General features: G+C 37.8%; 1 non-coding gene across 1 annotated transcript; it reads right to left on the bottom strand.

Annotated features, from left to right (window-relative positions):
• Positions 1 to 11,827: 11,827 nt before the first annotated feature.
• LOC120078839 (small nucleolar RNA R71) lies at positions 11,828 to 11,934 on the bottom strand. Its single transcript, XR_005482120.1, has one exon. It is a non-coding gene; the product is annotated as a small nucleolar RNA R71 (small nucleolar RNA).
• Positions 11,935 to 13,122: the final 1,188 nt, after the last annotated feature.

The following is a 13,122-nucleotide window of genomic DNA, read 5'->3' as shown; positions in this document are numbered from 1 at the left end:
CCATACCCATTTTTCAACTCTAAAAATGATTGAAGAGCTTTTAAAGCATGATTTTCATCCCACCTCTCAACCACCTTGACCTATATAAAAGAGTGGAGGCCTTCTTCTTCAAGCATCCATGAAATCCCTTAGCCCTAGCAAGAATTCTTATGAAACTCATTCAGCAAGCCTTCAGGAACCGGAGTTCCTTTGAAGAACCCTAGTTCTAGGTTATCCCTACACTGTGAGAGCTAGTGTAAAGAAAGGATTCACCTTTGAAGGAGGTGGAATCCAACCTAGGGAGGTTATAAAGTGAGATTTGACTTCAAGGAGTCTTCTTATTGTATTTTTCCAACATTCATTTAGTACTTTCTTTGCAGTTCTTTTCCTAATTTTCTATTGGTGAGAATTTTCATTGCAACTCATGGCTTTGAAATTAATGAAATTCATTCATTCGTTTCTAGTCATGGGCTAAATTTCTAAGGGATTCAGTCATATCATTGTCTTGAGACCTTATAGTTTGAGTTTATGCTAATCCATTGTCTTGTTTTGATCCTTACATTTTCTTTGTTGAGTTTAATGTTAACTTGTTAAGTTGAATTGATCATTTAATTTAACATGTAAGTGACATCTTAATACCGAGAAGATTAAGGAAAAGCTGATTTCACAAAGGAATTTGGGACTAAAAGCCTAAAGATAGGATTCAATTGAATAAACATGCATAAAGTGAAAGCTAACAGAATCATTAAGCACTCTAATTATACTTAATTTGAGTAACAAGCATGATAAAATAAGTTTTAAAATAGAAAATGGTTTCAGTTTATTACCTTTGAAGAATTCAACTTAATCCTTTCTTATCTCCACGAATCAACCATCAAATCTTCAGTAGACTACCAAGAGAATCTTCTCTACTATTCTCAGCCTTGGGTTTAAGAGGTGGCTCTGAATTGAGAAGGATTAAGGTGGAATTGGAGAGGTTTGAGAGCAAAACTGATCTTTTGCATATCTTTCTCTAAATTTCAGATTTCATCCCTTTTCAATTTCAGAAATTGAAGCTTTTATCAAGCTCAAACATGCAAACACTCACTCATTCAACAATTTGATATTTCAAATTGCAATTAGAAAGTGGGCTAGGTGTTGAATTGTGGAAAAATCCACTAAAATTGTCAAAATTTCAAATTTAAATTAATTAAATACATTTAATTTAAGAAATAAATTAAATATAACTTAAATTCAATTTCAAAAATTGAATTTTCTTTTTAAATTTTAAACTAATTTTAATTTAATTAATTAAACAAATTTAATTAATTAAATAATAATTTAATATCAAATATTAAATTAATAAAATGTCTAATTTACATGTGAATCCTTATTCATGTAATCAATATTTAAATCATTATTTAAATATTTTGAACTTTCCAATTATGTTTAATTATAGAAACATTCAACGTTTAATTATATCGAATATAATTATCCCAACTCCAAATTGAAATTTGAACATTTCAAATTCCAAACCCTACTTTCGAATTGGAACGTTTCAAATTCGCTCAATATTCTAATCCAAGGTTTAATCTTTTACGAGTCAGTATAGGGACCTTATGCACCTACAGATCATGAGTTCCAACGATTTGAGATTAATCGATTAAACTCTTAAATCCTAATTAATCAATATTTGTTAATCACCGAGACACACCACTATAGTTTGATGGTTGCACTCTCCTCACTATAGATATATTTCTGTCTACTTGATTTAACCATAATCAGTAAGCCGACCCTTCACTGGTTGTTCGTAATAACAGTTGGGTCTAACGTTGCTTTACCCCCGAAATTACATCTTGCTCCTTAAGTCCCAGTAATCCTCTAATGAATAAAGGTTTATGATCCAATCACTAAATCGAGTCCCTCTCGAGCCAATAAGAGTTTGGGGCTGTGAAACTCGGATTTCCATTTTTCCTACTTAAGCAAGTGATTAAGGGAATTAACTAGGTGTAAGTTAAATCCTATGTTGGAGAGAAGGAAATTTCTAAGTGTTGAATAGATTTTCATTGAGAAGTTTGGAGATAAGCCTTAATTAGTGAAATTTTGGCTAAGTGTAAAGTCATAAGGAACCATACATTTGGTGTTAAGCATGAGATGGGGCTAAGTGTAGTATCAAGTCGAAGGCAACCATGCGAGAGCTTGTGAGGTTGAACACATGATTGGCCAAGGCGTTGGCAAGAGGCATTGCCCAAGTTCCTCATGCATTGAGAATGCGTGAGTGAGAGCGGAGAGAGCGAGATGTTGAGCACAAGGTGCTAGGCGGGCGATCGTATAGCAGTGAGCATTGCTACACGATAGGATAGACGATCGTATAGCAAATGTGCGGCACTACGTGATGAAGTAGGAGATCGTATAGAAAATGCGTAGAGCTTAGTGATACGGTAGGTGATCGTGTAACTGTGTGTGACATTAAGCGATGCGAAGAAAGGTGCTAGGCGATCGGGCTATACAATAGGCGTTAAGCACTACATGATTAGTGTAAGCACTAGACGATAAGCGTAGAAGTTGATACGTGTTACATGATAGGCAGAATACTAAACGATAGGCGTTGCGCGATAGACGTAGACGCTAGACGATGACACTATGCGATGAGCGGATGTGTTAGACGATAAGGCGTCGGTGCTAAATGATGGAGCTAAACAATAGGTGCAGCAGCTAAGCAATGGGCTATGTGTGAGATCGTTGAGAGCAAGATCGTTTACTAAATGATTAAGCTACATGATGGGGCATTGGAGCTAAGTGATAGATGTAAGAATTGTACGATGGAACGGTGTTGAGGCTTGCGTTACGCAAGATTGATGAGCTCATCTGGACAAATGGCTATACCGAGAGAAGGCTGAAGCTTAAGTTAGTAGAAGCTGGGCGAATTAAGTTTCATGCAAAGAAAGTCTTGTGCATGAGGAAGACAAGGCAAGTAAGTGTGTGGCATGAGAGTAAGTGAATGTCAAGGGAGTAGGTGGTGGCGAAACATGGTGCAAATTACACCCCAAAGTAGGAGGTGTCTTGCGTTGAGACTTGGTAAAGATGATAAGGATCATTTCCTTTGGCCTATAAATACCACCACAAGATGTCTCTTCCATTCATAAGCCAAATCTTCTTCACATAACGTAAGGAAGAGTGTTAGAAAGTGGATTTAGAGGAGACCATGCGTTGGTCATGAAGTTCCAAGAGGAGGAGATGCTGTCAGACAGTGAAGTCTGGAAGTAGCATCAACTTGGGACGGGGATTTCTCCCAGAATACTTGTGCGTTTATAGTAATTCTAAAGCCACCTGAAAGCTCTGAGAGTCTAGTTTTCATGGTAGGGTGTTAAAGAAGAAGCTCCAAGGAACCATGCTGGAGAGTGAAGAAAAGAAAAAAGGGTCAAACTGTCGGGTAAGCTTGAGCCAGTCTTGATGTTTTGAGGATTTCAGCCACACCACGAGAATTTCTGAGCTAATATTTTAAAGTAAGCTTTCTAAGACATTATAGAGAATTTTTTTAGAAGAAAGTATCTCGAGATAAGGCTTATTATGAGTAATCTGAGCTTTAAGCTAAATCTGGATCTTAGGGTTCAAAAGGGGAGCCCGAGGTGATCAATGAACTTCTAAAAATGAAGATTCCTACCTTACCAAGGTGAATGGTATTTCCTTTAAGTCTTAAAGCATATATTTTAGTGTAAGTTGTATATGCTTATGTTATGAATGAGTAAATAGCATGAAAATGAGAATATATGATCGAGATGGTCAGGGGGTCAATAGACCTAGTTCCTAAGCCCCAAGTGGAACCTCACAGGATGGTCAGGGGACCAAGTGGTCTAATTCCTAAGTCATGGGAGGAACCTCGCATGGGATGGTCAGAGGGCTGACGGGCCTAGCTTCTGAGCCCATGACTGGGGAGCTATGTGCACATAGGGAACAAACGGAATGCAAAAGAGTAACCATTTATAATTAGTAACAGTTAATTATCTACCGTGCGTGTAGATAGAAGTTGAGACCAGACTCATTCAGAGTTGAGGCTTGAGTATTAACCTTGTATATATGATATGCTTGTTTTATTATGAGTTAAAATAGACTCTAAAAGTTGCTTACCACTCACTAAACTTTGTAAAGCTCATTCTTTTCTTTCATGTTTTCTTCCCAGGTAGCAAAAGGTGAGAAGTTCCAGGGTGCTGCTAAGGCCAAGGTCTGCCACAAGCCACAGTCACACTTTCGGGGTTTTAAGAGTTGTTATTGTAAACTTTGTAGTTAAGTCTTGGAATTGTATAAACGTTACATTGTTGTAATAAAATGGGCCTACTCAACCAGTTGTTGTTTATCTCCTTGACTTACAGTCTACTGAGTGTAGTAAAGAGGTTCATATGGATAGTAGATATCACAAAAGGGTGGTATCTATGGTCCCTCACTCCTCTCCTTGAGCTCAAGAGGCGGGCTCGAGGTGGGGTGTGACAGGGGCCCCTTGTTCAAGACCTAGAATCAGTACTTAAGAGAACAACTGCTCTACTATCCCTAGAGATGTATAGGAGTGAATTCCATCTTGCACCTTATGTCCCCAGCTATCTACCCAGTCTTGCCCCTGAAATGAGAGGCTTACTAAGCCGATGCTATTGAGCCAACCCTCACCTATGCAAATCTAAGGATCATCCGGAATAAATAGGAGTTCATAGTTATCTTAGGATTATGGACGAGTTACCTAGGTCATCGATTTGAAACAGTCAGACTTAAACAGTAAATAGTGTTATAAAGTAAGAGTGACTTATTTCTTCGTCCTTGTCTTATACAAACTCTTTGCATAGGATGCTCCCATGCGCATGTCTCCACATGATTGATTCAGGATCACATCGTTTGTACTAGATACAAAGTGGGTCGTATCCAATAGCGTTACCAAAATAAGATACCTAACCATACTAATATACTATAAACTGTTTTGGCTATTTACTCAAACTCAATCCATCTTTATGTCTCCACATAAAGTCCAAGTATTCATGTAATAGCCATGGATCTTAGTTTATTGGATTTAGTCATTACAAGTGCATTTTATAGACTCACCAACAATTTTATTGAATAAATTTCAATAACATCTTTATTTCAAATAGAATATGTTTGACATTACAAACTGTGTGTTTTAGGACATACAACCCAACAAACTCCCACTTGGACTAAAACTCTAGTGAATTTACATATATACAAATATATACAATGTTGAGTAATGAGAGAATGCAATAAACTAGGGCATCTATATACCCTTGAAATTCTCCCACCTTCCTTAGATTTATGAAGCTCGTAGTTGCAGTCCTACTAGGTGATCCTCGAACACTTTAGCCGGGAGGGTCTTTGTAAATGGATAAGCAAGATTATATTCAGAGGCTATTTTCATGATTATCACATCTCTTCTATGTACTATCTCCCTGATGAGATGGTACTTTCGCTCAATATGCTTTCCTCATTTATGGCTTCTTGGTTCCTTTGAGTTGGCAACTACTCCACTACAATCACAATACAGGATGATCGGCAGGTGCATATTTGGAACAACTTCCAAATCTGTCGGGAACTTTTTGAGCCATACTGTTTCTTTGGCTACTTCACATGCAGCTACAGACTCAGCTTCCATGGTGGAGTCAGCAATATAACTTTGCTTTATGCTCCTCCACACTATAGCTCCTCCATTCAGAGTGAATACTGACCCCGAAGTTGATTTCCTTACATCGATATCGGTTTGAAGTAAGAATCAGTGTATCCAGTAAGGATTAGATCCTTTACACCATACATGAGCATATAATCCCTCATTCTCCAAAGATACTTGAGGATATTTTTAACGGCATTCCAATGATCATATCCAGGATTGGACTGATATCTGTTGACAATTCTAACTGCATAACATATGTCGGGACGTGTACAAAACATAGCATACCTCAAGCTCCCGACTGCTGATGCATAAGGAATTCTTTTCATTTCCTCAACTTTGTGAGGTGTCTTAGGACATTGTTCCTTAGACAAATAAATTCCATGCCTGAAAGGTAACATACCTTTCTTGAAATTTTGCATTTTATATCTGGACAACATCTTGCCAATATAAGATGCCTAAGACAATGCCAGCATCCTATTCTTGTGATTCCAAACTATTTGGATCCCAAGAACATATTGTGCTTCTCCCAAATCCTTCATTTGGAATCGCGTAGCTAGCCATCCATTAACATCGACTAGAAATTCTACTTTATTTCCTATGAGTAGAATATCATCAACATATAGAATCGGAAAAGCTACAGTTTTGTTGACAGTTTTCTTGTAAACACAAGGTTTGTCAACATTCTGTTCAAAGCCATAAGGTTTGATTGCAGTGTCAAATGTCATATGCTCTTGATGCTTGTTTTAACCCATAAATAGATCTATTAAGCTTAAAAACTTTATGCTCTTGACCCTGTTCAATAAACCCCTTTAGTTGAGACATATAGATACTCTCTTCAAGGTAGCCAATTAGAAAAGTTGTCTTGGCATCCATTTGCCAGATTTCATAATCATAAAAGGCGACAATGTACAAGAGTATTCTAATAGACTTAATCATGACAACTAAAGAGAAGGTTTGTACCTTAACGGCTTGGTCTCGTTTTCTCTTATAGATCCATTTGCAACCAATAGGTTTAACCCCCTAGTTGATCAACAAGTTCCCATACTGAATTGAAGTACATTGACTCCATTTCGAGGTTCATGGCTTTCATCCATTGGTCTTTATCCACATCTTCCATTTCCTGTTTAAAAGTCAATGGATCCTTTAAGCCATCATCAGGTATGATTACTTGAGTTTCTATTAAAGCCATGTAACAGTCAAGCTGATGAACAATCCTCCCACTACGTCGAGGCATTCTCAACTCTTGAGAATGATGTGAAGTATCAATTTCATCAACAACTCTTGTTGAAGGACCAGCTTGATCAACAACTTTTGTTGAATTATCTGTAGTTTCTCTGGACATCTCTCAATACTAGCGTACTGTGAGGTTGATGATTTTTATGTGGTTTTCCTCTAGGAATGTTGCATTTGTCAATACAAATACTTTATCTTCCTGAGGATCATAAAAATAACCACCTTCTGTCTCTTTAGGATAGCCTATAAATGAGCATACTTTTGAACGACATTCCAATTTTTTTGGGTTCTGCACTAACACATGTGTTGGGCATCCCCAAATCCTGAAGTGACATAAACTACCTTTACGTCCTCTCCATAACTCGTAAGGTATTTCTGAAATATTTTTTTAGGGAACCATGTTCAAAATATATATTGCAGTCTCTACTGCATGACCCCAAAAAGAACTAGGCAACTGAGCGTAACTCATCATTGGACGAACCATGTCCAATAGGGTTCTATTTTTCCTTTTCGCTACACCATTTTGTTGTGGTCTGCCAGCTGTTGTGAGTTGAGACTAAATTCCATGTTCTAATAAATAGTCCTGGAATTTTAAGTCCATAAACTCACTATCTCGATCTGATTAAAGTGTTTTAATCTTTTTAGCTAATTGATTCTCAACCTCTACCTTATATTCCTTGAACTTTTCAAGTGTTTCAAACTTATGATGCATTAAGTAAATATAGCCATATCTCGAATAATCATATATAAAGCTGATGAAATATTCATACCCTTCTATAGCTTTAACATTCATCGGACTGCAAAAGTCTTAATGTACCAACTCTAAGGATTCTTTGGCTCTAAGACCTTTTCCTATAAAATATCTTTTAGTCACCTTACCCTGAAGACACGATCCACATGGAGGTAAAGAGTTATCTTCTAACTGATTTAGAAGTCCACTCCTAACTAATCTCTCAATCTTATTGAGATTAATATGTCCTAATCTTAAGTGCCAAAGATACGCATTTGGAGAAATCTTTCGTTTCTTATTTTGAGTTTCAGCTGTTCTAAACATCTCTATATTTAAAACGACTTTTACCTCGATTGATTTTAACACGTATAAGCTATTTTCTAATTTGCAGAACATATTTTAATACCTTTTGAAATAATGAACACTTCATTATTTTGAAAAGAGAGTTTGTAATTTTGCTCAAGAAAACATGAGATAGATATTAAATTCCTTTTCATAGAAGAAATATAATAGACATCTTATAGTAAAATGTGTTTATCTCCAACAAATAACTTCGTATCTTCCACTGTTTTAGTTGAAACAACTTCCCCGGTGACAACCTTAAAAGTTGCTTTGCTTTCTATAAGCTGTCTCCAAGAACTAGTTCCTGAGCGAAAGCACAGATATGATTAGCGGAACCTGAATCTATTATCTAGGTCTTTTTATCATGTTCCACTAAGCACGTCTCAATGACAAGTAAATCGAATTTACTTAGTCATGATTTCTTTGTTTCTTCATCCATGACATTCATGATTTCTTGAGTAGAAGCCATGTACTTAATTTTCTTAGCTAATATATCAAATATATTTGCTAGAATAATATTTTGGGCCTTTTTATTTTCCTTAATCCATTTTTCATATGCATTCCAACCATTCTGGTCTACAAAAGACCTGGGAGATCGATGACATTCCTCTATTAAAACAAATTTTAATCATCGTTTGCTAGTATATTTGATTTCCATGTTGAATAATCATTACCATTAAATATGTCAGAAGCGAGTAATTTTGAGGAATTCAACATGTTAAAACTTAAACAAATTCTAATTAGTAAATTGTTTCTAAATCCAATTCAATTTTAGCAAAAAGAAATAATGTACCCAAAATTCATTATTTATTTGCAATGATACTATAGTGAATCAAAATAAGTGCTACCGAGGGGTAATCAAATACTCCTTCATTAAATCAAGACATTCTTGACTAAATACTATCTCCAGGATAACTCTTATTCCTATAGTCATTTAGTTACCGTTTTCGGTCAAGAACCTACTAACATTTAGTAATTTTATAAGTGTAACCCTCCATTTTCAGACTTCAGAGGTCGGCCCCAACGATGCTATTGATTTGGATAGTCAAGGTTGAGAATTGACCTAAGAAATCTTATCTATTCCTAGAGTGTAAGTTGTTCCGAATCCCATGTTATGACCCTCCGAGGGGATAGCCATTTGATAAATGACTAGCATAGTTTGCCTAAAGTCAACAAGCAAGTGCAACATAGGAATCTCACGGTCCAAACTAACGAAAGAGATCGTAAGATATATTGACACATATCCTTTACCCACTTACTATGAACTACTTCCCTTATTCACCTTGTTATTGACCCATGCAAACACTTTTCGAATGAAGGTCACTCACAGGGTGACACGAAGCCGAGCATGAATCTCATAGTGTGAACTCTTAGAGACATGAGAGCTAAAAATAACATATCGTATATGTTATTAATAAAGGAACTATTATTAAAGAGAAACTATAAGTGGAAGCAAAATCGTTCCAAATTCATTGTGACAGAATTTCAAGCATTAACAAACATACAAATAGGCTATGCATTTTAGAATAAATTATAGCATGCATTCATAAATAAATACAAAGGAATGAGAGACTTGCCTTTGAAGAACTCTTCTTCTGTCTTTCTCTTGCTCTCATGAAGCCTTGGAACAGCACCTCTCGATATCGCTGATAACGGGCAGAAATGCACGTTATCATAATGCTAAGTTCTTAAACAATGTTGGATTGTGTTCATGAAATATGTTAAATTGCGTCTATTAAGCATAAATTCTATAATATTGCGGTCGCATGCGTCCAACACATTAGAATAGTTGATCTTTATATTTTTGTGCAGGATATGCGTTAACGCAATGTAAAGATTGTGATCAAAGGAATTAGTGCAACTTCACCGCAAGGCTTTGCGTTGATCGTGCTCGTAAACATTTGCTCGAGAAGAATCGCCGCAACTTGGTTAGCGCAACATGGTGGGTGCATCCGGGTGAAAGGATAATTAAGAGAGATGGGACAAAAAGCTGATGACAGTCAGATCCAAATTAAGTTGACAGCCGATAACAGTCACAAAGTACATTCATCTTTATCAGCGACAATTATCCGGCGCATCAGTTAGGAATTAAAGCAGTCCCATCTGTACAACCAGGAGAGAAAAGCCGCCTTTCACCATGGATTCTCTATAAATACCAAGGGCACTCTTCAAAGAAAGGGTTGATCGTTGATGAGTTAACCAATTGCTTCTGTTCATAATTTCCTTTCCATTTTAAGGCGGAGCAAGAGAAGAGTGGTGGTGCCGGAGATCGCCCAGGGCAACTCGAGAGAGAACCTTGTGGCGTAAGAGCAGAGAACGAGCCGACTCTCGCGAGAATGAGTTTATCTTTAGAGCACGAGTAAAAATAGTGTAAATGCCTAGCAGCAAGAAATTGCTACCAGGCTCTTTATTAAACTTGCATTGTTATTTTGTACTTCATCTTCATATCTATTTAATAGAAGTTCTATTTCTACATCTGCTCACTCTCTTAATACGCATGAGTAGCTAAGCTAGTCGAATGGGTTGAGAAGAAATAAGCTAACATGACCTAGGAAGTTTATTGCTTGCGATTGTCTTGTTTTATGCTGAGCAAAATACCCTTTAGAGTTACTCGAGAAAGAGTCTAAAGAAAGAACCTAATGTCTCGAGAGAGCTAGGTTAGAATCTGGACTCGAAAGAGCAAGATTAGGCTTGCATAAACAAGAGATAGAGACTTAGAAATAAGCTCTGTTGTCAACTTGTATCACATGCATCCTAGGAATAGGTATGATGATATGTGGTCGCCTTGTTTGTGTATCGTCGCATAGACAAGAATTAGAGGTTTATGTGTAGGCCCTCTAGACACCTTTGCACATACATCGCATACATTCTAGTATTAGAAGTCGTAGCATTCACACCGAGAGGTGGTTTACTATTGTATGCATGTTGCATGATCACAAAGCATGAACGCATTCTAGGGAGTGTTAGCCGAACCCTTCTCAACCCGTTCATCGTATATTCATCGCATCTCCCATTTACAAAATCTTTTCAAACTCTGACACATTTGTTATTTATTTTTCATCAACGCAAACAACAAACCCAACGATTTATTTATTTAACTGGTTACTGCAAGTCTTCATAAAAATCACCAATGCAAACTATTTTTACAAGTCCCTGTGTTCGACCTTGGACTTACCTGGAAACTCAGAGGAATTTACACTTGAATTCCACTGGGGAAACTTGAGTGCACAACGCAAATCCAGCAATGCATATCATCTATATTTCCATGACATAATTCCGAGCATCAAGTTTTTGGCGCCGTTGCCAGGGACTTTGGCAAAATAGTTTGTTAACGGTAATTTTTGTGATCTCTTTACAGATTCTCAATCTCTGGCAAGCTACAACCCGGAGATTAAGAGAACGTTTCAAAAGAGACTAAGAGACCGCCATCAGCAACCACAATCAGAAAAAGAAGAGATGGCAGAGCAGCCTGGAAATGGAGCACCAAATGATAATAATGTCATGGCGAATCCAATTCTGTTGGCAAACGATCGAAATAGACCCATCAGGGACTATGCATCACCAAACCTCTATGATTTCTCTCCTGGAATCATGAGGCCTGCCCTAGACGGAAGTAGATTCGAGATAAAACCGATGATGCTATAGATGATCCAGACTGCAGGTCAATTCGGAAGAAGGCGTGGCGAGGATCCGCATGCCCACCTCCGAAGTTTTATTGAAATCTGTAATACTTTTGTGTTCCCGAACATCTCTGCTAAAGAAGTTCAACTAACATTGTTCTCATTTTCTCTCTGTGATCAGGCTAGGAAATGGGCTTATTGACTCGAACCAGGAGAGATCACTTCTTGGGAGCAGGTGGTGGAGAAGTTTATGAAGAATATTTTCCACCTACCGAGAACACAAGGCAAAGGAAGCTTATTACTAATTTTGAACAAGACATGGACGAATCGCTCAGTGATGCTTGGGTGAGATTTAAAAGGTTGGTCCGGGATTGTCCGCATAATGGATTACCAGACTGCCTTCAAATGGAAATTTTCTATCATGGTTTGAATCCCGCTTCGCAGACCACGGCCAATGAGGCAGCCGTTTGTGGTCTGCTTGACAAAACTTATGATGAGGCGAAGAATATCCTGGACCGCATCTCCAAGAACCATGAAGACTGGAGAGAGAGTGACCAGAGATTGAGACTTAAAGATTCTGATGCAAACAACGGTGCTATTGTTTCATTACAAAACCAAATGACCGCAATGATGAATTTGATTCAAGGAATGGCGATCAGCAGCCCAACACCACAAGGTGGGCAAATCAACGCAATAAGTCAAAACACCGCAAGGTGTGCGACTTGCGGTGATGGGCATGCGATGGAAGATTTCCCGTAAAATCCACAATCTATGTACTTTGTGAAAAATAATCCCTTTTCAAATACTTACAACCCCGGGTGGAGAAACCACCCCAATTTTGCCTGGAAGAATCAACAACCAAATTTTCAACCTGTCATGCAAAAAGAAGGGCCACCAGGATTCTTCCAATGCAACAACGGTCAACAGAGCAACCAAACAACTAGCTCAGAACAACCACCGCAATCTTCTTTTCTAGAGAGCCTATTGAAGCAATATATAGAGAAACAAGACAGTGCTTAAAACTCAGGCTACGTCCATTTGCACCTTGAATTGCAAATGGGCCAGATTGCGAGTGAGCTGAAAAGTAGACCACAAGGGGCGTTGCCAAGTTCAACTGAACTTCCACGCAACCCAGGGGGATCAAGTAAGGAGCAATGTCAGGTTGTGACATTGCGTAGTGGAAAAACTATGGAGGGAGAAAAGAAGGAGCAGAGTAGAACAACTTCCATCGCAACCGAGCCTGAGATTGCGGTAACGCAAGAAAAAGAAAGAGAAAATGAAGCAATAGAACCTGAGGTTACGTAGACCTCGAAGTCAAATGAAACGAGAACCGTGAAAGTTCAGTTACCACCTTTCCCTTAGTGGCTAAGGAAGAAGAAAAACGAAGAGGTACAGTACCAATGATTTTTATCTATGCTAAAGCAATTACGTGTTAACATTCCTTTCAGTGAAGTGATTGAGGAAATGCCTGCCTATGCCAAGTTTCTAAAGAACATGGTAAATAAGAAGAGAGGCGCTGGAAAATTTGCCACGGTGGCATTAACGCAAAGTTCCAAATCTATTATCCCACTGAAGAT

The sequence above is a fragment of the Benincasa hispida genome, chromosome 5 (assembly GCF_027475165.1).
Source record: "Benincasa hispida cultivar pf3 chromosome 5, pf3_genome.v1.1, whole genome shotgun sequence".
Taxonomy (NCBI): domain Eukaryota; kingdom Viridiplantae; phylum Streptophyta; class Magnoliopsida; order Cucurbitales; family Cucurbitaceae; genus Benincasa; species Benincasa hispida.
The sequence above is the reverse complement of the archived record's forward strand: the minus strand, read 5'-3'. Positions and strand labels throughout refer to the sequence as shown.